This window comes from Pseudophryne corroboree, unplaced genomic scaffold, assembly GCF_028390025.1.
Source record: "Pseudophryne corroboree isolate aPseCor3 unplaced genomic scaffold, aPseCor3.hap2 scaffold_1279, whole genome shotgun sequence".
Lineage (NCBI taxonomy): Eukaryota > Metazoa > Chordata > Amphibia > Anura > Myobatrachidae > Pseudophryne > Pseudophryne corroboree.
The window spans coordinates 66,946-93,090 of record NW_026967904.1 but is presented as its reverse complement, the minus strand read 5'-3'; the positions used below and the strand labels follow the sequence as shown (position 1 = coordinate 93,090).

General features: G+C 49.7%; 38 non-coding genes and 3 pseudogenes across 38 annotated transcripts; 25 read left to right on the top strand and 16 right to left on the bottom strand.

Moving 5' to 3' along the window:
- Nucleotides 1–325: 325 nt before the first annotated feature.
- Nucleotides 326–489, top strand: LOC134993472 (U1 spliceosomal RNA). The gene has a single exon (XR_010197266.1). It is a non-coding gene; the product is annotated as a U1 spliceosomal RNA (small nuclear RNA).
- Nucleotides 490–641: 152 nt separating this feature from the next.
- LOC134993428 (U1 spliceosomal RNA) lies at nucleotides 642–804 on the top strand. The gene has a single exon (XR_010197227.1). It is a non-coding gene; the product is annotated as a U1 spliceosomal RNA (small nuclear RNA).
- A 670-nt stretch (nucleotides 805–1,474) lies between these two features.
- Nucleotides 1,475–1,638, top strand: LOC134993469 (U1 spliceosomal RNA). The gene has a single exon (XR_010197263.1). It is a non-coding gene; the product is annotated as a U1 spliceosomal RNA (small nuclear RNA).
- Nucleotides 1,639–1,790: 152 nt separating this feature from the next.
- LOC134993433 (U1 spliceosomal RNA) lies at nucleotides 1,791–1,953 on the top strand. The gene has a single exon (XR_010197232.1). It is a non-coding gene; the product is annotated as a U1 spliceosomal RNA (small nuclear RNA).
- A 614-nt stretch (nucleotides 1,954–2,567) lies between these two features.
- LOC134993443 (U1 spliceosomal RNA) lies at nucleotides 2,568–2,731 on the top strand. The gene has a single exon (XR_010197238.1). It is a non-coding gene; the product is annotated as a U1 spliceosomal RNA (small nuclear RNA).
- A 152-nt stretch (nucleotides 2,732–2,883) lies between these two features.
- On the top strand, nucleotides 2,884–3,025 carry LOC134993435 (U1 spliceosomal RNA; annotated as a pseudogene).
- Nucleotides 3,026–3,716: 691 nt separating this feature from the next.
- Nucleotides 3,717–3,880, top strand: LOC134993432 (U1 spliceosomal RNA). The gene has a single exon (XR_010197231.1). It is a non-coding gene; the product is annotated as a U1 spliceosomal RNA (small nuclear RNA).
- Nucleotides 3,881–6,599: 2,719 nt separating this feature from the next.
- On the top strand, nucleotides 6,600–6,763 carry LOC134993490 (U1 spliceosomal RNA). Its single transcript, XR_010197283.1, has one exon. It is a non-coding gene; the product is annotated as a U1 spliceosomal RNA (small nuclear RNA).
- A 152-nt stretch (nucleotides 6,764–6,915) lies between these two features.
- On the top strand, nucleotides 6,916–7,078 carry LOC134993474 (U1 spliceosomal RNA). The gene has a single exon (XR_010197268.1). It is a non-coding gene; the product is annotated as a U1 spliceosomal RNA (small nuclear RNA).
- A 674-nt stretch (nucleotides 7,079–7,752) lies between these two features.
- LOC134993450 (U1 spliceosomal RNA) lies at nucleotides 7,753–7,916 on the top strand. The gene has a single exon (XR_010197244.1). It is a non-coding gene; the product is annotated as a U1 spliceosomal RNA (small nuclear RNA).
- A 152-nt stretch (nucleotides 7,917–8,068) lies between these two features.
- LOC134993487 (U1 spliceosomal RNA) lies at nucleotides 8,069–8,231 on the top strand. Its single transcript, XR_010197280.1, has one exon. It is a non-coding gene; the product is annotated as a U1 spliceosomal RNA (small nuclear RNA).
- A 674-nt stretch (nucleotides 8,232–8,905) lies between these two features.
- LOC134993479 (U1 spliceosomal RNA) lies at nucleotides 8,906–9,069 on the top strand. The gene has a single exon (XR_010197272.1). It is a non-coding gene; the product is annotated as a U1 spliceosomal RNA (small nuclear RNA).
- Nucleotides 9,070–9,221: 152 nt separating this feature from the next.
- Nucleotides 9,222–9,384, top strand: LOC134993480 (U1 spliceosomal RNA). The gene has a single exon (XR_010197273.1). It is a non-coding gene; the product is annotated as a U1 spliceosomal RNA (small nuclear RNA).
- A 674-nt stretch (nucleotides 9,385–10,058) lies between these two features.
- On the top strand, nucleotides 10,059–10,222 carry LOC134993471 (U1 spliceosomal RNA). Its single transcript, XR_010197265.1, has one exon. It is a non-coding gene; the product is annotated as a U1 spliceosomal RNA (small nuclear RNA).
- A 152-nt stretch (nucleotides 10,223–10,374) lies between these two features.
- On the top strand, nucleotides 10,375–10,526 carry LOC134993438 (U1 spliceosomal RNA; annotated as a pseudogene).
- A 685-nt stretch (nucleotides 10,527–11,211) lies between these two features.
- Nucleotides 11,212–11,375, top strand: LOC134993449 (U1 spliceosomal RNA). The gene has a single exon (XR_010197243.1). It is a non-coding gene; the product is annotated as a U1 spliceosomal RNA (small nuclear RNA).
- Nucleotides 11,376–11,527: 152 nt separating this feature from the next.
- LOC134993486 (U1 spliceosomal RNA) lies at nucleotides 11,528–11,690 on the top strand. The gene has a single exon (XR_010197279.1). It is a non-coding gene; the product is annotated as a U1 spliceosomal RNA (small nuclear RNA).
- Nucleotides 11,691–12,364: 674 nt separating this feature from the next.
- LOC134993467 (U1 spliceosomal RNA) lies at nucleotides 12,365–12,528 on the top strand. Its single transcript, XR_010197261.1, has one exon. It is a non-coding gene; the product is annotated as a U1 spliceosomal RNA (small nuclear RNA).
- Nucleotides 12,529–12,680: 152 nt separating this feature from the next.
- On the top strand, nucleotides 12,681–12,843 carry LOC134993478 (U1 spliceosomal RNA). The gene has a single exon (XR_010197271.1). It is a non-coding gene; the product is annotated as a U1 spliceosomal RNA (small nuclear RNA).
- Nucleotides 12,844–13,517: 674 nt separating this feature from the next.
- On the top strand, nucleotides 13,518–13,681 carry LOC134993470 (U1 spliceosomal RNA). The gene has a single exon (XR_010197264.1). It is a non-coding gene; the product is annotated as a U1 spliceosomal RNA (small nuclear RNA).
- Nucleotides 13,682–13,833: 152 nt separating this feature from the next.
- On the top strand, nucleotides 13,834–13,985 carry LOC134993437 (U1 spliceosomal RNA; annotated as a pseudogene).
- Nucleotides 13,986–14,670: 685 nt separating this feature from the next.
- LOC134993454 (U1 spliceosomal RNA) lies at nucleotides 14,671–14,834 on the top strand. Its single transcript, XR_010197249.1, has one exon. It is a non-coding gene; the product is annotated as a U1 spliceosomal RNA (small nuclear RNA).
- A 152-nt stretch (nucleotides 14,835–14,986) lies between these two features.
- Nucleotides 14,987–15,149, top strand: LOC134993482 (U1 spliceosomal RNA). Its single transcript, XR_010197275.1, has one exon. It is a non-coding gene; the product is annotated as a U1 spliceosomal RNA (small nuclear RNA).
- A 674-nt stretch (nucleotides 15,150–15,823) lies between these two features.
- On the top strand, nucleotides 15,824–15,987 carry LOC134993466 (U1 spliceosomal RNA). Its single transcript, XR_010197260.1, has one exon. It is a non-coding gene; the product is annotated as a U1 spliceosomal RNA (small nuclear RNA).
- Nucleotides 15,988–16,139: 152 nt separating this feature from the next.
- LOC134993488 (U1 spliceosomal RNA) lies at nucleotides 16,140–16,302 on the top strand. The gene has a single exon (XR_010197281.1). It is a non-coding gene; the product is annotated as a U1 spliceosomal RNA (small nuclear RNA).
- An 828-nt stretch (nucleotides 16,303–17,130) lies between these two features.
- LOC134993495 (U1 spliceosomal RNA) lies at nucleotides 17,131–17,293 on the bottom strand. The gene has a single exon (XR_010197288.1). It is a non-coding gene; the product is annotated as a U1 spliceosomal RNA (small nuclear RNA).
- A 152-nt stretch (nucleotides 17,294–17,445) lies between these two features.
- On the bottom strand, nucleotides 17,446–17,609 carry LOC134993465 (U1 spliceosomal RNA). Its single transcript, XR_010197259.1, has one exon. It is a non-coding gene; the product is annotated as a U1 spliceosomal RNA (small nuclear RNA).
- A 674-nt stretch (nucleotides 17,610–18,283) lies between these two features.
- Nucleotides 18,284–18,446, bottom strand: LOC134993489 (U1 spliceosomal RNA). The gene has a single exon (XR_010197282.1). It is a non-coding gene; the product is annotated as a U1 spliceosomal RNA (small nuclear RNA).
- A 152-nt stretch (nucleotides 18,447–18,598) lies between these two features.
- LOC134993468 (U1 spliceosomal RNA) lies at nucleotides 18,599–18,762 on the bottom strand. Its single transcript, XR_010197262.1, has one exon. It is a non-coding gene; the product is annotated as a U1 spliceosomal RNA (small nuclear RNA).
- A 674-nt stretch (nucleotides 18,763–19,436) lies between these two features.
- On the bottom strand, nucleotides 19,437–19,599 carry LOC134993494 (U1 spliceosomal RNA). The gene has a single exon (XR_010197287.1). It is a non-coding gene; the product is annotated as a U1 spliceosomal RNA (small nuclear RNA).
- A 152-nt stretch (nucleotides 19,600–19,751) lies between these two features.
- On the bottom strand, nucleotides 19,752–19,915 carry LOC134993464 (U1 spliceosomal RNA). The gene has a single exon (XR_010197258.1). It is a non-coding gene; the product is annotated as a U1 spliceosomal RNA (small nuclear RNA).
- A 674-nt stretch (nucleotides 19,916–20,589) lies between these two features.
- Nucleotides 20,590–20,752, bottom strand: LOC134993493 (U1 spliceosomal RNA). Its single transcript, XR_010197286.1, has one exon. It is a non-coding gene; the product is annotated as a U1 spliceosomal RNA (small nuclear RNA).
- Nucleotides 20,753–20,904: 152 nt separating this feature from the next.
- On the bottom strand, nucleotides 20,905–21,068 carry LOC134993463 (U1 spliceosomal RNA). Its single transcript, XR_010197257.1, has one exon. It is a non-coding gene; the product is annotated as a U1 spliceosomal RNA (small nuclear RNA).
- Nucleotides 21,069–21,742: 674 nt separating this feature from the next.
- Nucleotides 21,743–21,905, bottom strand: LOC134993492 (U1 spliceosomal RNA). Its single transcript, XR_010197285.1, has one exon. It is a non-coding gene; the product is annotated as a U1 spliceosomal RNA (small nuclear RNA).
- A 152-nt stretch (nucleotides 21,906–22,057) lies between these two features.
- LOC134993462 (U1 spliceosomal RNA) lies at nucleotides 22,058–22,221 on the bottom strand. Its single transcript, XR_010197256.1, has one exon. It is a non-coding gene; the product is annotated as a U1 spliceosomal RNA (small nuclear RNA).
- Nucleotides 22,222–22,895: 674 nt separating this feature from the next.
- On the bottom strand, nucleotides 22,896–23,058 carry LOC134993491 (U1 spliceosomal RNA). Its single transcript, XR_010197284.1, has one exon. It is a non-coding gene; the product is annotated as a U1 spliceosomal RNA (small nuclear RNA).
- Nucleotides 23,059–23,210: 152 nt separating this feature from the next.
- LOC134993461 (U1 spliceosomal RNA) lies at nucleotides 23,211–23,374 on the bottom strand. Its single transcript, XR_010197255.1, has one exon. It is a non-coding gene; the product is annotated as a U1 spliceosomal RNA (small nuclear RNA).
- A 674-nt stretch (nucleotides 23,375–24,048) lies between these two features.
- Nucleotides 24,049–24,211, bottom strand: LOC134993477 (U1 spliceosomal RNA). The gene has a single exon (XR_010197270.1). It is a non-coding gene; the product is annotated as a U1 spliceosomal RNA (small nuclear RNA).
- Nucleotides 24,212–24,364: 153 nt separating this feature from the next.
- LOC134993446 (U1 spliceosomal RNA) lies at nucleotides 24,365–24,526 on the bottom strand. The gene has a single exon (XR_010197241.1). It is a non-coding gene; the product is annotated as a U1 spliceosomal RNA (small nuclear RNA).
- Nucleotides 24,527–25,200: 674 nt separating this feature from the next.
- Nucleotides 25,201–25,363, bottom strand: LOC134993481 (U1 spliceosomal RNA). The gene has a single exon (XR_010197274.1). It is a non-coding gene; the product is annotated as a U1 spliceosomal RNA (small nuclear RNA).
- Nucleotides 25,364–25,515: 152 nt separating this feature from the next.
- On the bottom strand, nucleotides 25,516–25,680 carry LOC134993483 (U1 spliceosomal RNA). Its single transcript, XR_010197276.1, has one exon. It is a non-coding gene; the product is annotated as a U1 spliceosomal RNA (small nuclear RNA).
- Nucleotides 25,681–26,145: the final 465 nt, after the last annotated feature.

Sequence of the window (26,145 nt, the reverse complement as noted above, 5' to 3'; positions counted from 1 at the left end):
CCTGCACGCCCCTTTTCTCTTTTCATATGCAGACGAGGGTTGAAGCCAACTTTGACCCACTGCTTGGATGACATCACCATATGCAAATCCATCTGCTGCAGGCCTTCCCCCAGGAATGCTTGCACTAGTTGTTGCATTTGGTTTGTTGTTTGGGGGTGCTTCAGTATTAGGCAGCCTTCTGCCCTCCCATGTTCATCTGAAAATATGTGTTCTCCCTGCAGTTGTTGTCCCCAGATGAGAGTTCCCTTATGCTGCCTCAGTTGAATCTCCTTTACTTGACAGAGATGTGCCTGAGCAGCGGCCCTCCCCAGCCCTATCCCAAATCATACTTATTTTGCATAGGAAATACCATGGTCATGAAGATTATTCTCCCAGTGTGAGGTTCATTCATTGCATTCTGGGTATGCTGACCCCTGTGATTTCCCCAAATGTGGGAAACTCGACAGCATTATTTGTGGTAGTGGGGGACTGTGTTTGTGTTTTCCTCTGGTCAGCTCTGGTAAAAGTCAGATTTCTTTGTCTCAGATCTTCCTCTAGCCTTGTTCTTCTTTCGAGAATTCCCTTGTGCTGCCTCAGTTGGATCTCCTTCACTTGACAGGGGGGTACCCGAGCAGCGACCCTCCCCAGCTCTAGCCCAACTCCTACTTACCTGCCAGGTGAGATACTATGATCACGTAGGTGCTTCTCCCAGGGCAAGGCTCACCCATTGCACTCTGGGTGTGCTGCTCCTGCGATTTCCCCAAATGTGGGAAACTTGACTGCATAATTTGTGTTTCCCCTGGTCGGCTCTCGTATAATTCAGATCTCTTTGTCTCAGGTCTCTCTCCAGCCTAGTTTGCTGTCTGTTTCCACTTCTCTTTTCTTAAGCCGCTCCATTCTATGGCCTTGCGCACTATCCTTACTTCTCCCGTCTGCTTACTTTGTGCCTTCCAATGCACAATGCAAACTACAGGTAGTGCTGCAGGGCCCACACCCTTTTACTTGCCGTACAGAGCAGCTCTGGAGCTGTTACAGTGCCCAGCTACTGCAAGAAATCAGCTAGAATGCTTCAGGGGCTGGGGCATAGCCAACATGAGCCCCACACCGAAGGAGGGTGGAGGTGTTTAATGCGAACTAGGGGTCATCCAAGCGCCGCAAAAGGCCGCCATGCCCTGCACGCCCCTTTTCTCTTTTCATATGCAGACAAGGGTTGAAGCCAACTTTGACCCACTGCTTGGATGACATCACCATATGCAAATCCATCTGCTGCAGGCCTTCCCCCAGGAATGCTTGCACTAGTTGTTGCATTTGGTTTGTTGTTTGGGGGTGCTTCAGTATTAGGCAGCCTTCTGCCCTCCCATGTTCATCTGAAAATATGTGTTCTCCCTGCAGTTGTTGTCCCCAGTGAGAGTTCCCTTATGCTGCCTCAGTTGAATCTCCTTTAATTGACAGAGATGTGCCTGAGCAGCGGCCCTCCCCAGCCCTATCCCAAATCATACTTATTTTGCATAGGAGATACCATGGTCATGAAGATTATTCTCCCAGTGTGAGGTTCATTCATTGCATTCTGGGTATGCTGACCCCTGTGATTTCCCCAAATGTGGGAAACTCGACAGCATTATTTGTGGTAGTGGGGGACTGTGTTTGTGTTTTCCTCTGGTCAGCTCTGGTAAAAGTCAGATTTCTTTGTCTCAGATCTTCCTCTAGCCTTGTTCTTCTTTCGAGAATTCCCTTGTGCTGCCTCAGTTGGATCTCCTTCACTTGACAGGGGGGTACCCGAGCAGCGACCCTCCCCAGTTCTAGCCCAACTCCTACTTACCTGCCAGATGAGATACTATGATCACGTAGGTGCTTCTCCCAGGGCAAGGCTCACCCATTGCACTCTGGGTGTGCTGCTCCTGCGATTTCCCCAAATGTGGGAAACTTGACTGCATAATTTGTGTTTCCCCTGGTCGGCTCTCGTATACTTCAGATCTCTTTGTCTCAGGTCTCTCTCCAGCCTAGTTTGCTGTCTGTTTCCACTTCTCTTTTCTTAAGTGCCTTCCAATGCACAATGCAAACTACAGGTAGTGCTGCAGGGCCCACACCCTTTTACTTGCCGTACAGAGCAGCTCTGGAGCTGTTACAGTGCCAAGCTGCTGCAAGAAATCAGCTTGAATGCTTCAGGGGCTGGGGCATAGCCAACATGAGCCCCACACCGAAGGAGGGTGGGGGTGTTTAATGCGAACTAAGGGTCATCCAACGCCGCAAAAGGCCGCCATGCCCTGCATACCCCTTTTCTCTTTTCATATGCAGATGAGGGTTCCAGCCAACTTTGGCCCACTGCTTGGATGACATCACCGTATGCAAATCCGTCTTCTGCAGAACTTCCCCCAGGAATGCTTGTACTAGTTGTTGCATTTGGTTTGTTGTTTGGGGGTGCTTCAGTATTAGGCAGCCTTCTGCCCTCCCATGTTCATCTGAAAATATGTGTTCTCCCTGCAGTTGTTGTCCCCAGATGGGAGTTCCCTTGTGCTGCCTCAGTTGAATCTCCTTTACTTGACAGAGATGTGCCTGAGCAGCGGCCCTCCCCAGCCCTATCCCAAATCATACTTATTTTGCATAGGAGATACCATGGTCATGAAGATTGTTCTCCGAGGGTGAGGTTCATTCATTGCATTTTGGGTATGCTGACCCCTGTGATTTCCCCAAATGTGGGAAACTCGACTGCATTATTTGTGGTAGTGGGGGACTGTGTTTGTGCTTTCCTCTGGTCAGCTCTGGTAAAAGTCAGATTTCTTTGTCTCAGATTTTCCTCTAGCCTTGTTCTTCTTTCGAGAGTTCCCTTGTGCTGCCTCAGTTGGATCTCCTTCACTTGACAGGGGGGTACCCGAGCAGCAACCCTCCCCAGCTCTAGCCCAACTCCTACTTATCTGCCAGGTGAGATACTATGATCATGAAGGTGCTTCTCCCAGGGCAAGGCTCACCCATTGCACTCTGGGTGTGCTGCTCCTGCGATTTCCCCAAATGTGGGACACTTGACTGCATAATTTGTGTTTCCCCTGGTCGGCTCTCATATAATTTAGATCTCTTTGTCTCAGGTCCCTCTCCAGCCTAGTTTGCTGCCTGTTTCCACTTCTCTTTTCTTGAGCCGCTCCCTTCTATGCCCTTGTGCACTATCCTGACTTCCCCGTCTGCTTACTTTGTGCCTTCCAACGCACAATGCAAAATACAGGTAGTGCTGCAGGGCCCACACCCTTTTACTTGCTTTACAGAGCAGCTCTGGAGCTGTTACAGTGCCCAGCTGCTGCAAGAAATCAGCTTGAATGCTTCAGGGGCTTGGGCATAGCCAACATGAGCCCCACACCGAAGGAGGGTGGAGGTGTTTAATGCGAACTAGGGGTCATCCAAGCGCCGCAAAAGGCCGCCATGCCCTGCACACCCCTTTTTTATTTTCATATGCAGACGAGGGTTGAAGCCAACTTTGACCCACTGCTTGGATGACATCACCATATGCAAATCCATCTGCTGCAGGCCTTCCCCCAGGAATGCTTGCACTAGTAGTTGCATTTGGTTTGTTTTTTGGGGGTGCTTCAGTATTAGGCAGCCTTCTGCCCTCCCATGTTCATCTGAAAATATGTGTTCTCCCTGCAGTTGTTGTCCCCAGATGAGAGTTCCCTTGTGCTGCCTCAGTTGAATCTCCTTTACTTGACAGAGATGTGCCTGAGCAGCGGCCCTCCCCAGCCCTATCCCAAATCATACTTATTTTGCATAGGAGATACCATGGTCATGAAGATTGTTCTCCCAGGGTGAGGTTCATTCATTGCATTCTGGGTATGCTGACCCCTGTGATTTCCCCAAATGTGGGAAACTCGGCTGCATTATTTGTGGTAGTGGGGGACTGTGTTTGTGCTTTCCTCTGGTCAGCTCTGGTAAAAGTCAGATTTCTTTGTCTCAGATCTTCCTCTAGCCTTGTTCTTCTTTCGAGAGTTCCCTTGTGCTGCCTCAGTTGGATCTCCTTCACTTGACAGGGGGTGCCCGAGCAGCAATCCTCCACAGCTCTAGCCCAACTCCTACTTACCTGCCAGGTGAGATACTATGATCTTCACTGTTAGGGCAATCAGGATGTGGAATTCCCTGCCAGGGAAGGTGGTAATGGCGGACTCTGTAATTGGATTTAAAAAAGGAATGGATACATTTCTGAATGAAAAAGCTATCCAAGGTTATAATACTTAAAATATCAACATGGTTAATCCGGGGGTAACATGAGTTATAGTAGCTAACTAGTCATAAAACATTATTCAGCAAGTATGTAGAATCATCACAACTTAAAACAGGTTGAACACGATGGGCAATTTGCCTCTATTCAACCTCAAAAACTATGTTACTATATGTTACTATATTACTATGTTACTGTAGTATACAGAACACCACAATGTAATGAGCAGTGATAGTGAGCACTGATGAGGATACTAAAACTGACACTGAGCAGCAAGATGCAGCACTGGACTATTAGTAATGTACTGTAGTATGCTGAGCACCACAATGCAGCACAAGACAATGAGCAGTGATACTGAGCACTGATGAGGATACTACTGAGAACTGACACTGAGCAGGAGAGACACACTACTAGTATTACTGAGCAGCAATAAGTAACCACTGATACTGAGCACTGATATGGAGATTTCCACTGAGAGAACATAGCCACGTCCTCTCCGCTCTCTCTTCAATGCACGAGTAAAAATGGCGGCAACGCGCAGCTCTTTATATGGAATCCGAATCTCGCGAGAATCCGACAGCGGGATGATGACATTTTCCCTTGTTCAGGTTTTCCGAGTCAGGCGGGAACAACCGAGCCTGCCTCGGACCAGTGTAAACCACGTGGAGTTCGTCGGGAATTCGGTTCTCGGAGAACCGAACCCGCTCCTCTATATATACTATATTACTATGTTACTGTAGTATACAGAACACCACAATGCAATGAGCAGTGATAGTGAGCACTGATGAGGATACTAGAACTGACACTGAGCAGCAAGATGCAGCACTGGACTATTAGTAATGTACTGTAGTATGCTGAGCACCACAATGCAGCACAAGACAATGAGCAGTGATACTGAGCACTGATGAGGATACTACTGAGAACTGACACTGAGCAGGAGAGACACACTACTAGTATTACTGAGCAGCAATAAGTAACCACTGATACTGAGCACTGATATTGAGATTTCCACTGAGAGAACATAGCCACGTCCTCTCCGCTCTCTCTTCAATGCACGAGTAAAAATGGCAGCAACGCGCAGCTCTTTATATGGAATCCGAATCTCGCGAGAATCCGACAGCGGGATGATGACATTTTCCCTTGTTCAGGTTTTCAGAGTCAGGCGGGAACAACCGAGCCTGCCTCGGACCAGTGTTAACCACGTGGAGTTCGTGGGGAATTCGGTTCTCGGAGATCCGAACCCGCTCCTCTCTACCTTATACCCATCAATTTTTTTATTTTCAGTCTAAGCCCCTGCAGTTTTCTGTAAGCATCTGCTTCGCTATGATGATCAACAAGTCACAAGGGCAAACACTCAGGGCTTGAGGCGTAGATCTTAGGACCAGCTGCTACAAGCATGGCAGAGGTGTCACTATCACTGGTGAGACCCAGAGAGGTGGCGAGGGAGATTGTAATGCAGTGCGCGCAGATAAACAGCGCAATGGTAAAAAGGAGGCATGGTTTCATAGGTAGGGGCGTGGCCTGGTGGCCTGAATCTACATTTTGTTGCTCCGGGAGTCCCGGGGGTTGGGGGCTGCACCCGGGGACTAGTGTGTGAGCGGTGCTGGCTCCTGCACAGTGACAGGGCATGGCCACCCAGCATGACGCCTCCCTTCTTGACCATGCTGTAATTGCAGTCGCACTGCAGTTCAGCGTGATCATAAAAAATGGTGTAGGCTCCTGCTGGTGCAGACTGTAGAGAAAAGCTGCTGTGACCACGCCCCCTGTGTCTCCTCCGTTGCAGACCCCATTTTGAAGCCTTGCCCCCGGACTAAGAGAAAAGAATGCCCTTGCGCACTATCCTGACTTCTCCTCCCGTCTGCTTAATTTGTGCCTTCCAACGCACAATGCGAACAACAGGTGGTGCTGCAGGGCCCACACTCTTTTACTTGCCTTACAGAACAGCTCTGGAGCTGTTACAGTGCCCAGCTGCTGCAAGAAATCAGCTTGAATGCTTCAGGGGATGGGGCATGGCCAACATGAGCCCCACACCAAAGGAGGGTGGGGGTGTTTAATGCGAACTAGGGGTCATCCAAGCACTGCAAAAGGCCGCCATGCCCTGCATGCCCCTTTTCTCTTTTCATATGCAGATGAGGGTTCCAGTCAACTTTGGCCCACTGCTTGGATAACATCACCATATGCAAATCCGTCTGCTGCAGACCTTCCCCCAAGAGTGCTTGTACTAGTTGTTGCATATGGTTTGATATTTGATGGTGCTTCAGTATTAGGCAGCCTTCCGCCCTCCCATGTTCATCTGAAAAGATGTGGTCTCCCTGCAGTTGTTGTCCCCAGATGAGAGTTCCCTTGTGCTGCCTCAGTTGAATCTCCTTTACTTGACAGAGATGTGCCTGAGCAGCGGCCCTCACCAGCCCTATCCCAAATCATACTTATTTTGCATAGGAGATACCATGGTCATGAAGATTGTTCTCCCAGGGTGAGGTTCATTCATTGCATTCTGGGTATGCTGACCCCTGTGATTTTCCCAAATGTGGGAAACTCGACTGCATTATTTGTGGTAGTGGGGGACTGTGTTTGTGCTTTCCTCTGGTCAGCTCTGGTAAAAGTCAGATTTCTTTGTCTCAGATCTTCCTCTAGCCTTGTTCTTCTTTCGAGAGTTCCCTGGTGCTGCCTCAGTTGGATCTCCTTCACTTCACAGGGGGGAACCCGAGCAGCGACCCTCCCCAGCTCTAGCCCAACTCCTACTTACCTGCCAGGTGAGATACTATGATCATGAAGGTGTTTCTCCCAGGGCAAGGCTCACCCATTGCACTCTGGGTGTGCTGCCCCTGCGATTTCCCCAAATGTGGGAAACTTGACTGCATAATTTGTGTTTCCCCTGGTCGGCTCTCGTATAATTCAGATCTCTTTGTCTCAGGTCTCTCTCCAGCCTAGTTTGCTGTCTGTTTCCACTTCTCTTTTCTTCAGCCGCTCCCTTCTATACCCTTGTGCACTATCCTGACTTCTCCTCCAGTCTGCTTACTTTGTGCCTTCCAATGCACAATGCAAACTACAGGAAGTGCTGCAGGGCCCACACCCTTTTACTTGCCTTACAGAGCAGCTCTGGAGCTGTTACAGTGCCCAGCTGCTGCAAGAAATCAGCTTGAATGCTTCAGGGGATGGGGCATGGCCAACATGAGCCCCACACCAAAGGAGGGTGGAGGTGTTTAATGCGAACTAGGGGTCATCCAAGCACCGCAAAAGGCCGCCATGCCCTGCACGCCCATTTTCTCTTTTCATATGCAGATGAGGGTTGAAGCCAACTTTGACCCACTGCTTGGATGACATCACCGTATGCAAATCCGTCTTCTGCAGAACTTCCCCCAGGAATGCTTGCACTAGTTGTTGCATTTGGTTTGTTGTTTGGGGGTGCTTCAGTATTAGGCAGCCTTCTGCCCTCCCATGTTCATCTGAAAATATGTGTTCTCCCTGCAGTTGTTGTCCCCAGATGAGAGTTCCCTTGTGCTGCCTCAGTTGAATCTCCTTTACTTGACAGAGATGTGCATGAGCAGCGGCCCTCCCCAGCCCTATTCCAAATCATACTTATTTTGCATAGGAGATACCATGGTCATGAAGATTGTTCTCCCAGGGTGAGGTTCATTCATTGCATTTTGGGTATGCTGACCCCTGTGATTTCCCCAAATGTGGGAAACTTGACTGCATTATTTGTGGTAGTGGGGGACTGTGTTTGTGCTTTCCTCTGGTCAGCTCTGGTAAAAGTCAGATTTCTTTGTCTCAGATTTTCCTCTAGCCTTGTTCTTCTTTCGAGAGTTCCCTTGTGCTGCCTCAGTTGGATCTCCTTCACTTTACAGGGGGGTACCCGAGCAGCGACCCTCCCCAGCTCTAGCCCAACTCCTACTTACCTGCCAGGTGAGATACTATGATCATGAAGGTGCTTCTCCCAGGGAAAGGCTCACCCATTGCACTCTGGGTGTGCTGCCCCTGCGATTTCCCCAAATGTGGGAAACTTGACTGCATAATTTGTGTTTCCCTTGGTCGGCTCTCGTATAATTCAGATCTCTTTGTCTCAGGTCTCTCTCCAGCCTAGTTTGCTGTCTGTTTCCACTTCTCTTTTCTTCAGCCGCTCCCTTCTATACCCTTGTGCACTATCCTGACTTCTCCTCCCGTCTGCTTACTTTGTGCCTTCCAATGCACAATGCAAACTACAGGTAGTGCTTCAGGGCCCACACCCTTTTACTTGCCTTACAGAGCAGCTCTGGAGCTGTTACAGTGCCCAGCTGCTGCAAGAAATCAGCTTGAATGCTTCAGGGGATGGGGCATGGCCAACATGAGCCCCACACCAAAGGAGGGTGGGGGTGTTTAATGCGAACTAGGGGTCATCCAAGCACTGCAAAAGGCCGCCATGCCCTGCATGCCCCTTTTCTCTTTTCATATGCAGATGAGGGTTCCAGTCAACTTTGGCCCACTGCTTGGATAACATCACCATATGCAAATCCGTCTGCTGCAGACCTTCCCCCAGGAGTGCTTGTACTAGTTGTTGCATATGGTTTGATATTTGATGGTGCTTCAGTATTAGGCAGCCTTCCGCCCTCCCATGTTCATCTGAAAAGATGTGGTCTCCCTGCAGTTGTTGTCCCCAGATGAGAGTTCCCTTGTGCTGCCTCAGTTGAATCTCCTTTGCTTGACAGAGATGTGCCTGAGCAGCGGCCCTCACCAGCCCTATCCCAAATCATACTTATTTTGCATAGGAGATACCATGGTCATGAAGATTGTTCTCCCAGGGTGAGGTTCATTCATTGCATTCTGGGTATGCTGACCCCTGTGATTTTCCCAAATGTGGGAAACTCGACTGCATTATTTGTGGTAGTGGGGGACTGTGTTTGTGCTTTCCTCTGGTCAGCTCTGGTAAAAGTCAGATTTCTTTGTCTCAGATCTTCCTCTAGCCTTGTTCTTCTTTCGAGAGTTCCCTGGTGCTGCCTCAGTTGGATCTCCTTCACTTCACAGGGGGGAACCCGAGCAGCGACCCTCCCCAGCTCTAGCCCAACTCCTACTTACCTGCCAGGTGAGATACTATGATCATGAAGGTGCTTCTCCCAGGGCAAGGCTCACCCATTGCACTCTGGGTGTGCTGCCCCTGCGATTTCCCCAAATGTGGGAAACTTGACTGCATAATTTGTGTTTCCCCTGGTCGGCTCTCGTATAATTCAGATCTCTTTGTCTCAGGTCTCTCTCCAGCCTAGTTTGCTGTCTGTTTCCACTTCTCTTTTCTTCAGCCGCTCCCTTCTATACCCTTGTGCACTATCCTGACTTCTCCTCCCGTCTGCTTACTTTGTGCCTTCCAATGCACAATGCGAACTACAGGTAGTGCTGCAGGGCCCACACCCTTTTACTTGCCTTACAGAGCAGCTCTGGAGCTGTTACAGTGCCCAGCTGCTGCAAGAAATCAGCTTGAATGCTTCAGGGGCTGGGGCATAGCCAACATGAGCCCCACACCAAAGGAGGGTGGAGGTGTTTAATGCAAACTAGGGGTCAGCCAAGCGCCGCAAAAGGCCACCATGCCCTGCACGCCCCTTTTCTCTTTTCATATGCAGACGAGGGTTGAAGCCAACTTTGACCCACTGCTTGGATGACATCACCATATGCAAATCCATCTGCGGCAGGCCTTCCCCCAGGAATGCTTGCACTAGTTGTTGCATTTGGTTTGTTGTTTGGGGGTGCTTCAGTATTAGGCAGCCTTCTGCCCTCCCATGTTCATCTGAAAATATATGTTCTCCCTGCAGTTGTTGTCCCAAGATGAGAGTTCCCTTGTGCTGCCTCAGTTGAATCTCCTTTACTTGACAGAGATGTGCATGAGCAGCGGCCCTCCCCAGCCCTATTCCAAATCATACTTATTTTGCATAGGAGATACCATGGTCATGAAGATTTTTCTCCCAGGGTGAGGTTCATTCATTGCATTTTGGGTATGCTGACCCCTGTGATTTCCCCAAATGTCGGAAACTTGACTGCATTATTTGTGGTAGTGGGAGACTGTGTTTGTGCTTTCCTCTGGTCAGCTCTGGTAAAAGTCAGATTTCTTTGTCTCAGATTTTCCTTTAGCCTTGTTCTTCTTTCGAGAGTTCCCTTGTGCTGCCTCAGTTGGATCTCCTTCACTTTACAGGGGGGTACCCGAGCAGCGACCCTCCCCAGCTCTAGCCCAACTCCTACTTACCTGCCAGGTGAGATACTATGATCATGAAGGTGCTTCTCCCAGGGCAAGGCTCACCCATTGTACTCTGGGTGTGATGCTCCTGCGATTTCCCCAAATGTGGGAATCTTGACTGCATAATTTGTGTTTCCCCTGGTCGGCTCACGTATAATTCAGATCTCTTTGTCTCAGGTCTCTCTCCAGCCTAGTTTTCTGTCTGTTTCCACTTCTCTTTTCTTCAGCCGCTCCCTTCTATACCCTTGTGCACTATCCTGACTTCTCCTCCCATCTGCTTACTTTGTGCCTTCCAATGCACAATGCAAACTACAGGTAGTGCTGCAGGGCCCACACCCTTTTACTTGCCTTACAGAGCAGCTCTGGAGCTGTTACAGTGCCCAGCTGCTGCAAGAAATCAGCTTGAATGCTTCAGGGGCTGGGGCATAGCCAACATGAGCCCCACACCGAAGGAGGGTGGAGGTGTTTAATGCGAACTAGGGGTCATCCAAGCACCGCAAAAGGCCGCCATGCCCTGCACGCCCCTTTTCTCTTTTCATATGCAGATGAGGGTTGAAGCCAACTTTGACCCACTGCTTGGATGACATCACCGTATGCAAATCCATCTTCTGCAGAACTTCCCCCAGGAATGCTTGCACTAGTTGTTGCATTTGGTTTGTTGTTTGGGGGTGCTTCAGTATTAGGCAGCCTTCTGCCCTCCCATGTTCATCTGAAAATATGTGTTCTCCCTGCAGTTGTTGTCCCCAGATGAGAGTTCCCTTGTGCTGCCTCAGTTGAATCTCCTTTACTTGACAGAGATGTGCATGAGCAGCGGCCCTCCCCAGCCCTATTCCAAATCATACTTATTTTGCATAGGAGATACCATGGTCATGAAGATTGTTCTCCCAGGGTGAGGTTCATTCATTGCATTTTGGGTATGCTGACCCCTGTGATTTCCCCAAATGTGGGAAACTTGACTGCATTATTTGTGGTAGTGGGGGACTGTGTTTGTGCTTTCCTCTGGTCAGCTCTGGTAAAAGTCAGATTTCTTTGTCTCAGATTTTCCTCTAGCCTTGTTCTTCTTTCGAGAGTTCCCTTGTGCTGCCTCAGTTGGATCTCCTTCACTTTACAGGGGGGTACCCGAGCAGCGACCCTCCCCAGCTCTAGCCCAACTCCTACTTACCTGCCAGGTGAGATACTATGATCATGAAGGTGCTTCTCCCAGGGAAAGGCTCACCCATTGCACTCTGGGTGTGCTGCCCCTGCGATTTCCCCAAATGTGGGAAACTTGACTGCATAATTTGTGTTTCCCTTGGTCGGCTCTCGTATAATTCAGATCTCTTTGTCTCAGGTCTCTCTCCAGCCTAGTTTGCTGTCTGTTTCCACTTCTCTTTTCTTCAGCCGCTCCCTTCTATACCCTTGTGCACTATCCTGACTTCTCCTCCCGTCTGCTTACTTTGTGCCTTCCAATGCACAATGCAAACTACAGGTAGTGCTTCAGGGCCCACACCCTTTTACTTGCCTTACAGAGCAGCTCTGGAGCTGTTACAGTGCCCAGCTGCTGCAAGAAATCAGCTTGAATGCTTCAGGGGATGGGGCATGGCCAACATGAGCCCCACACCAAAGGAGGGTGGGGGTGTTTAATGCGAACTAGGGGTCATCCAAGCACTGCAAAAGGCCGCCATGCCCTGCATGCCCCTTTTCTCTTTTCATATGCAGATGAGGGTTCCAGTCAACTTTGGCCCACTGCTTGGATAACATCACCATATGCAAATCCGTCTGCTGCAGACCTTCCCCCAGGAGTGCTTGTACTAGTTGTTGCATATGGTTTGATATTTGATGGTGCTTCAGTATTAGGCAGCCTTCCGCCCTCCCATGTTCATCTGAAAAGATGTGGTCTCCCTGCAGTTGTTGTCCCCAGATGAGAGTTCCCTTGTGCTGCCTCAGTTGAATCTCCTTTGCTTGACAGAGATGTGCCTGAGCAGCGGCCCTCACCAGCCCTATCCCAAATCATACTTATTTTGCATAGGAGATACCATGGTCATGAAGATTGTTCTCCCAGGGTGAGGTTCATTCATTGCATTCTGGGTATGCTGACCCCTGTGATTTTCCCAAATGTGGGAAACTCGACTGCATTATTTGTGGTAGTGGGGGACTGTGTTTGTGCTTTCCTCTGGTCAGCTCTGGTAAAAGTCAGATTTCTTTGTCTCAGATCTTCCTCTAGCCTTGTTCTTCTTTCGAGAGTTCCCTGGTGCTGCCTCAGTTGGATCTCCTTCACTTCACAGGGGGGAACCCGAGCAGCGACCCTCCCCAGCTCTAGCCCAACTCCTACTTACCTGCCAGGTGAGATACTATGATCATGAAGGTGCTTCTCCCAGGGCAAGGCTCACCCATTGCACTCTGGGTGTGCTGCCCCTGCGATTTCCCCAAATGTGGGAAACTTGACTGCATAATTTGTGTTTCCCCTGGTCGGCTCTCGTATAATTCAGATCTCTTTGTCTCAGGTCTCTCTCCAGCCTAGTTTGCTGTCTGTTTCCACTTCTCTTTTCTTCAGCCGCTCCCTTCTATACCCTTGTGCACTATCCTGACTTCTCCTCCCGTCTGCTTACTTTGTGCCTTCCAATGCACAATGCGAACTACAGGTAGTGCTGCAGGGCCCACACCCTTTTACTTGCCTTACAGAGCAGCTCTGGAGCTGTTACAGTGCCCAGCTGCTGCAAGAAATCAGCTTGAATGCTTCAGGGGCTGGGGCATAGCCAACATGAGCCCCACACCAAAGGAGGGTGGAGGTGTTTAATGCAAACTAGGGGTCAGCCAAGCGCCGCAAAAGGCCACCATGCCCTGCACGCCCCTTTTCTCTTTTCATATGCAGACGAGGGTTGAAGCCAACTTTGACCCACTGCTTGGATGACATCACCATATGCAAATCCATCTGCGGCAGGCCTTCCCCCAGGAATGCTTGCACTAGTTGTTGCATTTGGTTTGTTGTTTGGGGGTGCTTCAGTATTAGGCAGCCTTCTGCCCTCCCATGTTCATCTGAAAATATATGTTCTCCCTGCAGTTGTTGTCCCAAGATGAGAGTTCCCTTGTGCTGCCTCAGTTGAATCTCCTTTACTTGACAGAGATGTGCATGAGCAGCGGCCCTCCCCAGCCCTATTCCAAATCATACTTATTTTGCATAGGAGATACCATGGTCATGAAGATTTTTCTCCCAGGGTGAGGTTCATTCATTGCATTTTGGGTATGCTGACCCCTGTGATTTCCCCAAATGTCGGAAACTTGACTGCATTATTTGTGGTAGTGGGAGACTGTGTTTGTGCTTTCCTCTGGTCAGCTCTGGTAAAAGTCAGATTTCTTTGTCTCAGATTTTCCTTTAGCCTTGTTCTTCTTTCGAGAGTTCCCTTGTGCTGCCTCAGTTGGATCTCCTTCACTTTACAGGGGGGTACCCGAGCAGCGACCCTCCCCAGCTCTAGCCCAACTCCTACTTACCTGCCAGGTGAGATACTATGATCATGAAGGTGCTTCTCCCAGGGCAAGGCTCACCCATTGTACTCTGGGTGTGATGCTCCTGCGATTTCCCCAAATGTGGGAATCTTGACTGCATAATTTGTGTTTCCCCTGGTCGGCTCACGTATAATTCAGATCTCTTTGTCTCAGGTCTCTCTCCAGCCTAGTTTTCTGTCTGTTTCCACTTCTCTTTTCTTCAGCCGCTCCCTTCTATACCCTTGTGCACTATCCTGACTTCTCCTCCCATCTGCTTACTTTGTGCCTTCCAATGCACAATGCAAACTACAGGTAGTGCTGCAGGGCCCACACCCTTTTACTTGCCTTACAGAGCAGCTCTGGAGCTGTTACAGTGCCCAGCTGCTGCAAGAAATCAGCTTGAATGCTTCAGGGGCTGGGGCATAGCCAACATGAGCCCCACACCGAAGGAGGGTGGAGGTGTTTAATGCGAACTAGGGGTCATCCAAGCACCGCAAAATGCCGCCATGCCCTGCACGCCCCTTTTCTCTTTTCATATGCAGATGAGGGTTGAAGCCAACTTTGACCCACTGCTTGGATGACATCACCGTATGCAAATCCATCTTCTGCAGAACTTCCCCCAGGAATGCTTGCACTAGTTGTTGCATTTGGTTTGTTGTTTGGGGGTGCTTCAGTATTAGGCAGCCTTCTGCCCTCCCATGTTCATCTGAAAATATGTGTTCTCCCTGCAGTTGTTGTCCCCAGATGAGAGTTCCCTTGTGCTGCCTCAGTTGAATCTCCTTTACTTGACAGAGATGTGCATGAGCAGCGGCCCTTCCCAGCCCTATTCCAAATCATACTTATTTTGCATAGGAGATACCATGGTCATGAAGATTGTTCTCCCAGGGTGAGGTTCATTCATTGCATTTTGGGTATGCTGACCTCTGTGATTTCCCCAAATGTGGGAAACTTGACTGCATTATTTGTGGTAGTGGGGGACTGTGTTTGTGCTTTCCTCTGGTCAGCTCTGGTAAAAGTCAGATTTCTTTGTCTTAGATTTTCCTCTAGCCTTGTTCTTCTTTCGAGAGTTCCCTTGTGCTGCCTCAGTTGGATCTCCTTCACTTTACAGGGGGGTACCCGAGCAGCGACCCTCCCCAGCTCTAGCCCAACTCCTACTTACCTGCCAGGTGAGATACTATGATCATGAAGGTGCTTCTCCCAGGGCAAGGCTCACCCATTGCACTCTGGGTGTGCTGCTCCTGCGATTTCCCCAAATGTGGGAAACTTGACTGCATAATTTGTGTTTCCCCTGGTCGGCTCTCGTATAATTCAGATCTCTTTGTCTCAGGTCTCTCTCCAGCCTAGTTTGCTGTCTGTTTCCACTTCTCTTTTCTTGAGCCGCTCCCTTCTATGCCCTTGCGCACTATCCTGACTTCTCCTCCTGTCTGCTTACTTTGTGCCTTCCAACGCACAATGCGAACTACAGGTAGTGCTGCAGGGCCCACACCCTTTTACTTGCCTTACAGAGCAGCTCTGGAGCTGTTACAGTGCCCAGCTGCTGCAAGAATTCAGCTTGAATGCTTCAGGGGCTGGGGCATAGCCAACATGAGCCCCACACCAAAGGAGGGTGGAGGTGTTTAATGCAAACTAGGGGTCAGCCAAGCGCCGCAAAAGGCCACCATGCCCTGCACGCCCCTTTTCTCTTTTCATATGCAGACGAGGGTTGAAGCCAACTTTGACCAACTGCTTGGATGACATCACCATATGCAAATCCATCTGCGGCAGGCCTTCCCCCAGGAATGCTTGCACTAGTTGTTGCATTTGGTTTGTTGTTTGGGGGTGCTTCAGTATTAGGCAGCCTTCTGCCCTCCCATGTTCATCTGAAAATATATGTTCTCCCTGCAGTTGTTGTCCCAAGATGAGAGTTCCCTTGTGCTGCCTCAGTTGAATCTCCTTTACTTGACAGAGATGTGCATGAGCAGCGGCCCTCCCCAGCCCTCTTCCAAATCATACTTATTTTGCATAGGAGATACCATGGTCATGAAGATTTTTCTCCCAGGGTGAGGTTCATTCATTGCATTTTGGGTATGCTGACCCCTGTGATTTCCCCAAATGTGGGAAACTCGACTGCATTATTTGTGGTAGTGGGAGGCTGTGTTTGTGATTTCTTCTGGTCAGCTCTAGTAAAAGTCAGATTTCTTTGTTTCAGATTTTCCTTTAGCCTTGTTCTTCTTTCGAGAGTTCCCTTGTGCTGCCTCAGTTGGATCTCCTTCACTTAACAGGGGGGTGTCCAAGCAGCGACCCTCCCTAGCTCTAGCCCAACTCCTACTTACCTGCCAGGTGAGATACTATGATCATGAAGGTGCTTCTCCCAGGGCAAGGCTCACCCATTGCACTCTGGGTGTGCTGCCCCTGCGATTTCCCTAAATGTGGGAAACTTGACTGCATAATTTGTGTTTCCCCTGGTCGGCTCTCGTATAATTCAGATCTCTTTGTCTCAGATCTCTCTCCAGCCTAGTTTGCTGTCTGTTTCCACTTCTCTTTTCTTCAGCCGCTCCCTTCTATACCCTTGTGCACTATCCTGACTTCTCCTCCCGTCTGCTTACTTTGTGCCTTCCAATGCACAATGCAAACTACAGGTAGTGCTGCAGGGCCCACACCCTTTTACTTGCCTTACAGAGCGTCTCTGGAGCTGTTACAGTGCCCAGCTGCTGCAAGAAATCTGCTTGAATGCTTCAGGGGATGGGACATGGCCAACATGAGCCCCACACCAAAGGAGGGTGGAGCAGAAGGCTGCCTAATACTGAAGCACCCCCAAACAACAAACCAAATGCAACAACTAGTGCAAGCATTCCTGGGGGAAGGCCTGCCGCAGATGGATTTGCATATGGTGATGTCATCCAAGCAGTGGGTCAAAGGTGGCTTCAACCCTCGTCTGCATATAAAAACAGAAAAGGGGCGTGCAGGGCATGGTGGCCTTTTGCGGCGCTTGACTGACCCCTAGTTTGCATTAAACACCTCCACCCTCCTTCGGTGTGGGGCTCATGTTGGCTATGCCCCAGCCCCTGAAGCATTCAAGCTGATTTCTTGCAGCAGCTGGCCACTGTAACAGCTCCAGAGCTGCTCTGTAAGGCAAGTAAAAGGGTGTGGGCCCTGCAGCACTACCTGTAGTTTGCATTGTGCATTGGAAGGCACAAAGTAAGCAGACGGGAGGAGAAGTCAGGATAGTGCACAAGGGTATAGAAGGGAGCGGCTGAAGAAAAGAGAAGTGGAAACAGACAGCAAACTAGGCTGGAGAGAGACCTGAGACAAAGAGATCTGAATTATACGAGAGCCGACCAGGGGAAACACAAATTATGCAGTCAAGTTTCCCACATTTGGGGAAATCGCAGGAGCAGCACACCCAGAGTACAATGGGTGAGCCTTGCCCTGGGAGAAGCACCTTCATGATCATAGTATCTCACCTGGCAGGTAAGTAGGAGTTGGGCTAGAGCTGGGGAGGGTCGCTGCTCGGGTACCCCCCTGTAAAGTGAAGGAGATCCAACTGAGGCAGCACAAGGGAACTCTCGAAAGAAGAACAAGGCTAAAGGAAAATCTGAGACAAAGAAATCTGACTTTTACCAGAGCTGACCAGAAGAAATCACAAACACAGCCTCCCACTACCACAAATAATGCAGTCAAGTTTCCCACATTTGGGGAAATCACAGGGGTCAGCATACCCAAAATGCAATGAATAAACCTCACCCTGGGAGAAAAATCTTCATGACCATGGTATCTCCTATGCAAAATAAGTATGATTTGGAATAGGGCAGGGGAGGGCCGCTGCTCATGCACATCTCTGTCAAGTAAAGGAGATTTAACTGAGGCAACACAAGGGAACTCTCATCTGGGGACAACAACTGCAGGGAGAACATATATTTTCAGATGAACATGGGAGGGCAGAAGGCTGCCTAATACTGAAGCACCCCCAAACAACAAACCAAATGCAACAACTAGTGCAAGCATTCCTGGGGGAAGGCCTGCCGCAGATGGATTTGCATATGGTGATGTCATCCAAGCAGTGGGTCAAAGTTGGCTTCAACCCTCGTCTGCATATGAAAAGAGAAAAGGGGCGTGCAGGGCATGGCGGCCTTTTGCGGTGCTTGGATGACCCCTAGTTCGCATTAAACACCTCCACCCTCTTTTGGTGTGGGGCTCATGTTGGCCATGCCCCATCCCCTGAAGCATTCAAGCAGATTTCTTGCAGCAGCTGGGCACTGTAACAGCTCCAGAGCTGCTCTGTAAGGCAAGTAAAAGGGTGTGGGCCCTGCAGCACTACCTGTAGTTTGCATTGTGCATTGGAAGGCACAAAGTAAGCAGACGGGAGGAGAAGTCAGGATAGTGCACAAGGTTATAGAAGGGAGCGGCTGAAGAAAAGAGAAGTGGAAACAGACAGCAAACTAGGCTGGAGAGAGACCTGAGACAAAGAGATCTGAATTATACGAGAGCCGACCAGGGGAAACACAAATTATGCAGTCAAGTTTCCCACATTTGGGGAAATCGCAGGGGCAGCACACCCAGAGTGCAATGGGTGAGCCTTGCCCTGGGAGAAGCACCATCATGATCATAGTATCTCACCTGGCAGGTAAGTAGGAGTTGGGCTAGAGCTGGGGAGGGTCTCTGCTCGGGCACCCCCCTGTCAAGTGAAGGAGATCCAACTGAGGAAGCACAAGGGAACTCTCAAAAGAAGAACAAGGCTAGAGGAAGATCTGAAACAAAGAAATCTGACTTTTACCAGAGCTGACCAGAGGAAAACACAAACACAGTCCCCCACTACCACAAATAAAGCAGTCGAGTTTCCCACATTTGGGGAAATCACAGGGGTCAGCATACCCAGAATGCAATGAATGAACCTCACCCTGGGAGAATAATCTTCATGACCATGGTATGTCCTATGCAAAATAAGTATGATTTGGGATAGAGCTGGGGTGGGCCGCTGCTCAGGCACATCTCTGTCAAGTTAAGGAGATTCAACTGAGGCAGCACAAGGGAACTCTCATCTGGGGACAACAACTGCAGGGAGAACACATATTTTCAGATGAACATGGGAGGGCAGAAGGCTGCCTAATACTGAAGCACCCCCAAACAACAAACCAAATGCAACAACTAGTGCAAGCATTCCTGGGGGAAGTTCTGCAGAAGACGGATTTGCATACGGTGATGTCATCCAAGCAGTGGGTCAAAGTTGGCTTCAACCCTCATCTGCATATGAAAAGAGAAAAGGGGCGTGCAGGGCATGGCGGCTTTTTGCGGTGCTTGGATGACCCCTAGTTCGCATTAAACACCTCCACCTTCCTTTGGTGTGGGGCTCATGTTGGCCATGCCCCATCCCCTGAAGCATTCAAGCTGATTTCTTGCAGCAGCTGGGCACTGTAACAGCTCCAGAGCTGCTCTGTAAGGCAAGTAAAAGGGTGTGGGCCCTGCAGCACTACCTGTAGTTTGCATTGTGCATTGGAAGGCACAAAGTAAGCAGACGGGAGGAGAAGTCAGGATAGTGCACAAGGGTATAGAAGGGAGCGGCTGAAGAAAAGAGAAGTGGAAACAGACAGCAAACTAGGCTGGAGAGAGACCTGAGACAAAGAGATCTGAATTATACGAGAGCCGACCAGGGGAAACACAAATTATGCAGTCAAGTTTCCCACATTTGGGGAAATCGCAGGAGCAGCACACCCAGAGTACAATGGGTGAGCCTTGCCCTGGGAGAAGCACCTTCATGATCATAGTATCTCACCTGGCAGGTAAGTAGGAGTTGGGCTAGAGCTGGGGAGGGTCGCTGCTCGGGTACCCCCCTGTAAAGTGAAGGAGATCCAACTGAGGCAGCACAAGGGAACTCTCGAAAGAAGAACAAGGCTAAAGGAAAATCTGAGACAAAGAAATCTGACTTTTACCAGAGCTGACCAGAGGAAAGCACAAACACAGTCTCCCACTACCACAAATAATGCAGTCAAGTTTCCCACATTTGGGGAAATCACAGGGGTCAGCATACCCAAAATGCAATGAATGAACCTCACCCTGGGAGAAAAATCTTCATGACCATGGTATCTCCTATGCAAAATAAGTATGATTTGGAATAGGGCTGGGGAGGGCCGCTGCTCATGCACATCTCTGTCAAGTAAAGGAGATTCAACTGAGGCAGCACAAGGGAACTCTCATCTTGGGACAACAACTGCAGGGAGAACACATATTTTCAGATGAACATGGGAGGGCAGAAGGCTGCCTAATACTGAAGCACCCCCAAACAACAAACCAAATGCAACAACTAGTGCAAGCATTCCTGGGGGAAGTTCTGCAGAAGACGGATTTGCATACGGTGATGTCATCCAAGCAGTGGGTCAAAGTTGGCTTCAACCCTCATCTGCATATGAAAAGAGAAAAGGGGCGTGCAGGGCATGGCGGCCTTTTGCGGTGCTTGGATGACCCCTAGTTCGCATTAAACACCTCCACCCTCCTTTGGTGTGGGGCTCATGTTGGCCATGCCCCATCCCCTGAAGCATTCAAGCTGATTTCTTGCAGCAGCTGGGCACTGTAACAGCTCCAGAGCTGCTCTGTAAGGCAAGTAAAAGGGTGTGGGCCCTGCAGCACTACCTGTAGTTTGCATTGTGCATTGGAAGGCACAAAGTAAGCAGACGGGAGGAGAAGTCAGGATAGTGCACAAGGGTATAGAAGGGAGTGGCTGAAGAAAAGAGAAGTGGAAACAGACAGCAAACTAGGCTGGAGAGAGACCTGAGACAAAGAGATCTGAATTATACGAGAGCCGACCAGGGGAAACACAAATTATGCAGTCAAGTTTCCCACATTTGGGGAAATCGCAGGAGCAGCACACCCAGAGTACAATGGGTGAGCCTTGCCCTGGGAGAAGCACCTTCATGATCATAGTATCTCACCTGGCAGGTAAGTAGGAGTTGGGCTAGAGCTGGGGAGGGTCGCTGCTCGGGTACCCCCCTGTAAAGTGAAGGAGATCCAACTGAGGCAGCACAAGGGAACTCTCGAAAGAAGAACAAGGCTAAAGGAAAATCTGAGACAAAGAAATCTGACTTTTACCAGAGCTGACCAGAGGAAAGCACAAACACAGTCTCCCACTACCACAAATAATGCAGTCAAGTTTCCCACATTTGGGGAAATCACAGGGGTCAGCATACCCAAAATGCAATGAATGAACCTCACCCTGGGAGAAAAATCTTCATGACCATGGTATCTCCTATGCAAAATAAGTATGATTTGGAATAGGGCTGGGGAGGGCCGCTGCTCATGCACATCTCTGTCAAGTAAAGGAGATTCAACTGAGGCAGCACAAGGGAACTCTCATCTTGGGACAACAACTGCAGGGAGAACACATATTTTCAGATGAACATGGGAGGGCAGAAGGCTGCCTAATACTGAAGCACCTCCAAACAACAAACCAAATGCAACAACTAGTGCAAGCATTCCTGGGGGAAGGCCTGCCGCAGATGGATTTGCATATGGTGATGTCATCCAAGCAGTGGGTCAAAGTTGGCTTCAACCCTCGTCTGCATATGAAAACAGAAAAGGGGCGTGCAGGGCATGGTGGCCTTTTGCGGCGCTTGTCTGACCCCTAGTTTGCATTAAACACCTCCACCCTCCTTCGGTGTGGGGCTCATGTTGGCTATGCCCCAGCCCCTGAAGCATTCAAGCTGATTTCTTGCAGCAGCTGGGCACTGTAACAGCTCCAGAGCTGCTCTGTAAGGCAAGTAAAAGGGTGTGGGCCCTGCAGCACTACCTGTAGTTTGCATTGTGCATTGGAAGGCACAAAGTAAGCAGACGGGAGGAGAAGTCAGGATAGTGCACAAGGGTATAGAAGGGAGCGGCTGAAGAAAAGAGAAGTGGAAACAGACAGCAAACTAGGCTGGAGAGAGACCTGAGACAAAGAGATCTGAATTATACGAGAGCCGACCAGGGGAAACACAAATTATGCAGTCAAGTTTCCCACATTTGGGGAAATCGCAGGAGCAGCACACCCAGAGTACAATGGGTGAGCCTTGCCCTGGGAGAAGCACCTTCATGATCATAGTATCTCACCTGGCAGGTAAGTAGGAGTTGGGCTAGAGCTGGGGAGGGTCGCTGCTCGGGTACCCCCCTGTAAAGTGAAGGAGATCCAACTGAGGCAGCACAAGGGAACTCTCGAAAGAAGAACAAGGCTAAAGGAAAATCTGAGACAAAGAAATCTGACTTTTACCAGAGCTGACCAGAGGAAAGCACAAACACAGTCTCCCACTACCACAAATAATGCAGTCAAGTTTCCCACATTTGGGGAAATCACAGGGGTCAGCATACCCAAAATGCAATGAATGAACCTCACCCTGGGAGAAAAATCTTCATGACCATGGTATCTCCTATGCAAAATAAGTATGATTTGGAATAGGGCTGGGGAGGGCCGCTGCTCATGCACATCTCTGTCAAGTAAAGGAGATTCAACTGAGGCAGCACAAGGGAACTCTCATCTTGGGACAACAACTGCAGGGAGAACACATATTTTCAGATGAACATGGGAGGGCAGAAGGCTGCCTAATACTGAAGCACCTCCAAACAACAAACCAAATGCAACAACTAGTGCAAGCATTCCTGGGGGAAGGCCTGCCGCAGATGGATTTGCATATGGTGATGTCATCCAAGCAGTGGGTCAAAGTTGGCTTCAACCCTCGTCTGCATATGAAAACAGAAAAGGGGCGTGCAGGGCATGGTGGCCTTTTGCGGCGCTTGTCTGACCCCTAGTTTGCATTAAACACCTCCACCCTCCTTCGGTGTGGGGCTCATGTTGGCTATGCCCCAGCCCCTGAAGCATTCAAGCTGATTTCTTGCAGCAGCTGGGCACTGTAACAGCTCCAGAGCTGCTCTGTAAGGCAAGTAAAAGGGTGTGGGCCCTGCAGCACTACCTGTAGTTTGCATTGTGCATTGGAAGGCACAAAGTAAGCAGACGGGAGGAGAAGTCAGGATAGTGCACAAGGGTATAGAAGGGAGCGGCTGAAGAAAAGAGAAGTGGAAACAGACAGCAAACTAGGCTGGAGAGAGACCTGAGACAAAGAGATCTGAATTATACGAGAGCCGACCAGGGGAAACACAAATTATGCAGTCAAGTTTCCCACATTTGGGGAAATCGCAGGAGCAGCACACCCAGAGTACAATGGGTGAGCCTTGCCCTGGGAGAAGCACCTTCATGATCATAGTATCTCACCTGGCAGGTAAGTAGGAGTTGGGCTAGAGCTGGGGAGGGTCGCTGCTCGGGTACCCCCCTGTAAAGTGAAGGAGATCCAACTGAGGCAGCACAAGGGAACTCTCGAAAGAAGAACAAGGCTAAAGGAAAATCTGAGACAAAGAAATCTGACTTTTACCAGAGCTGACCAGAGGAAAGCACAAACACAGTCTCCCACTACCACAAATAATGCAGTCAAGTTTCCCACATTTGGGGAAATCACAGGGGTCAGCATACCCAAAATGCAATGAATGAACCTCACCCTGGGAGAAAAATCTTCATGACCATGGTATCTCCTATGCAAAATAAGTATGATTTGGAATAGGGCTGGGGAGGGCCGCTGCTCATGCACATCTCTGTCTAGTAAAGGAGATTCAACTGAGGCAGCACAAGGGAACTCTCATCTTGGGACAACAACTGCAGGGAGAACACATATTTTCAGATGAACATGGGAGGGCAAAAGGCTGCCTAATACTGAAGCACCCCCAAACAACAAACCAAATGCAACAATTAGTGCAAGCATTCCTGGGGGAAGTTCTGCAGAAGACGGATTTGAATACGGTGATGTCATCCAAGCAGTGGGTCAAAGTTGGCTTCAACCCTCATCTGCATATTAAAAGAGAAAAGGGGCGTGCAGGGCATGGCGGCCTTTTGCGGTGCTTGGATGACCCCTAGTTCGCATTAAACACCTCCACCCTCCTTTGGTGTGGGGCTCATGTTGGCCATGCCCCATCCCCTGAAGCATTCAAGCTGATTTCTTGCAGCAGCTGGGCACTGTAACAGCTCCAGAGCTGCTCTGTAAGGCAAGTAAAAGGGTGTGGGCCCTGCAGCACTACCTGTAGTTTGCATTGTGCATTGGAAGGCACAAAGTAAGCAGACGGGAGGAGAAGTCAGGATAGTGCACAAGGGTATAGAAGGGAGCGGCTGAAGAAAAGAGAAGTGGAAACAGACAGCAAACTAGGCTGGAGAGAGACCTGAGACAAAGAGATCTGAATTATACGAGAGCCGACCAGGGGAAACACAAATTATGCAGTCAAGTTTCCCACATTTGGGGAAATCGCAGGGGCAGCACACCCAGAGTGCAATGGGTGAGCCTTGCCCTGGGAGAAGCACCTTCATGATCATAGTATCTCACCTGGCAGGTAAGTAGGAGTTGGGCTAGAGCTGGGGAAAGTCGCTGTTCGGGCACCCCCCTGTCAAGTGAAAGAGATCCAACTGAGGCAGCACAAGGGAACTCTCGAAAGAAGAACAAGGCTAGAGGAAGATCTGAGACAAAGAAATCTGACTTTTTCCAGAGCTGACCAGAGGAAAGCACAAACACTGTCCCCACTACCACAAATAATGCAGTCGAGTTTCCCACATTTGGGGAAATCACAGGGGTCAGCATACCCAAAATGCAATGAATGAACCTCACCCTGGGAGAACAATCTTCATGACCATGGTATCTCCTATGCAAAATAAGTATGATTTGGGATAGGGCTGGGGAGGGCCGCTGCTCATGCACATCTCTGTCAAGTAAAGGAGATTCAACTGAGGCAGCACAAGGAAACTCTCATCTGGGGACAACAACTGCAGGGAGAACACATATTTTCAGATGAACATGGGAGGGCAGAAGGCTGCCTAATACTGAAGCACCCCCAAACAACAAACCAAATGCAACAACTAGTACAAGCATTCCTGGGGGAAGTTCTGCAGAAGACGGAATTGCATACGGTGATGTCATCCAAGCAGTGGGCCAAAGTTGGCTGGAACCCTCATCTGCATATGAAAAGAGAAAAGGGGTATGCAGGGCATGGCGGCCTTTTGCGGCGCTTGGATGACCCTTAGTTCGCATTAAACACCTCCACCCTCCTTCGGTGTGGGGCTCATGTTGGCCATGCCCCATCCCCTGAAGCATTCAAGCTGATTTCTTGCAGCAGCTTGGCACTGTAACAGCTCCAGAGCTGTTCAGTAAGGCAAGTAAAAGGGTGTGGGCCCTGCAGCACTACCTGTAGTTTGCATTGCGCATTGGAAGGCACAAAGTAAGCAGACAGGAGGAGAAGTCAGGATAGTGCACAAGGGTATAAAAGGGAGCGGCTCAAGAAAAGAGAAGTTGAAACAGACAGCAAACTAGGCTGGAGAGAGACCTGAGACAAAGAGATCTGAATTATACGAGACCTGACCAGGGGAAACACAAATTATGCAGTCAAGTTTCCCACATTTGGGGAAATCGCAGGGGCAGCACACCCAGAGTGCAATGGGTGAGCCTTGCCCTGGGAGAAGCACCTTCATGATCATAGTATCTCACCTGGCAGGTAAGTAGGAGTTGGGCTAGAGCTGGGGAGGGTCGCTGCTCGGGCACCCCCCTGTCAAGTGAAGGAGATCCAACTGAGGCAGCACAAGGAAACTCTCGAAAGAAGAACAAGGCTAGAGGAAGATCTGAAACAAAGAAATTTGACTTTTACCAGAGCTGACCAGAGGAAAACACAAACACAGTCCCCCACTACCAACAAATAAAGCAGTCGCGTTTCCCACATTTGGGGAAATCACAGGGGTCAGCATACCCAGAATGCAATGAATGAACCTCACCCTGGGAGAGTAATCTTCATGACCATGGTATCTCCTATGCAAAATAAGTATGATTTGGGATAGGGCTGGGGAGGGCCGCTGCTCATGCACATCTCTGTCAAGTAAAGGAGATTCAACTGAGGCAGCACAAGGGAACTCTCATCTGGGGACAACAACTGCAGGGAGAACACATATTTTCAGATGAACATGGGAGGGCAGAAGGCTGCCTAATACTGAAGCACCCCCAAACAACAAACCAAATGCAACAACTAGTGCAAGCATTCCTGGGGGAAGTTCTGCAGAAGACGGATTTGCATACGGTGATGTCATCCAAGCAGTGGGTCAAAGTTGGCTTCAACCCTCATCTGCATATGAAAAGAGAAAAGGGGCGTGCAGGGCATGGCGGCCTTTTGCGGTGCTTGGATGACCCTAGTTCGCATTAAACACCCCCACCCTCCTTTGGTGTGGGGCTCATGTTGGCCATGCCCCATCCCCTGAAGCATTCAAGCTGATTTATTGCAGCAGCTGGGCACTGTA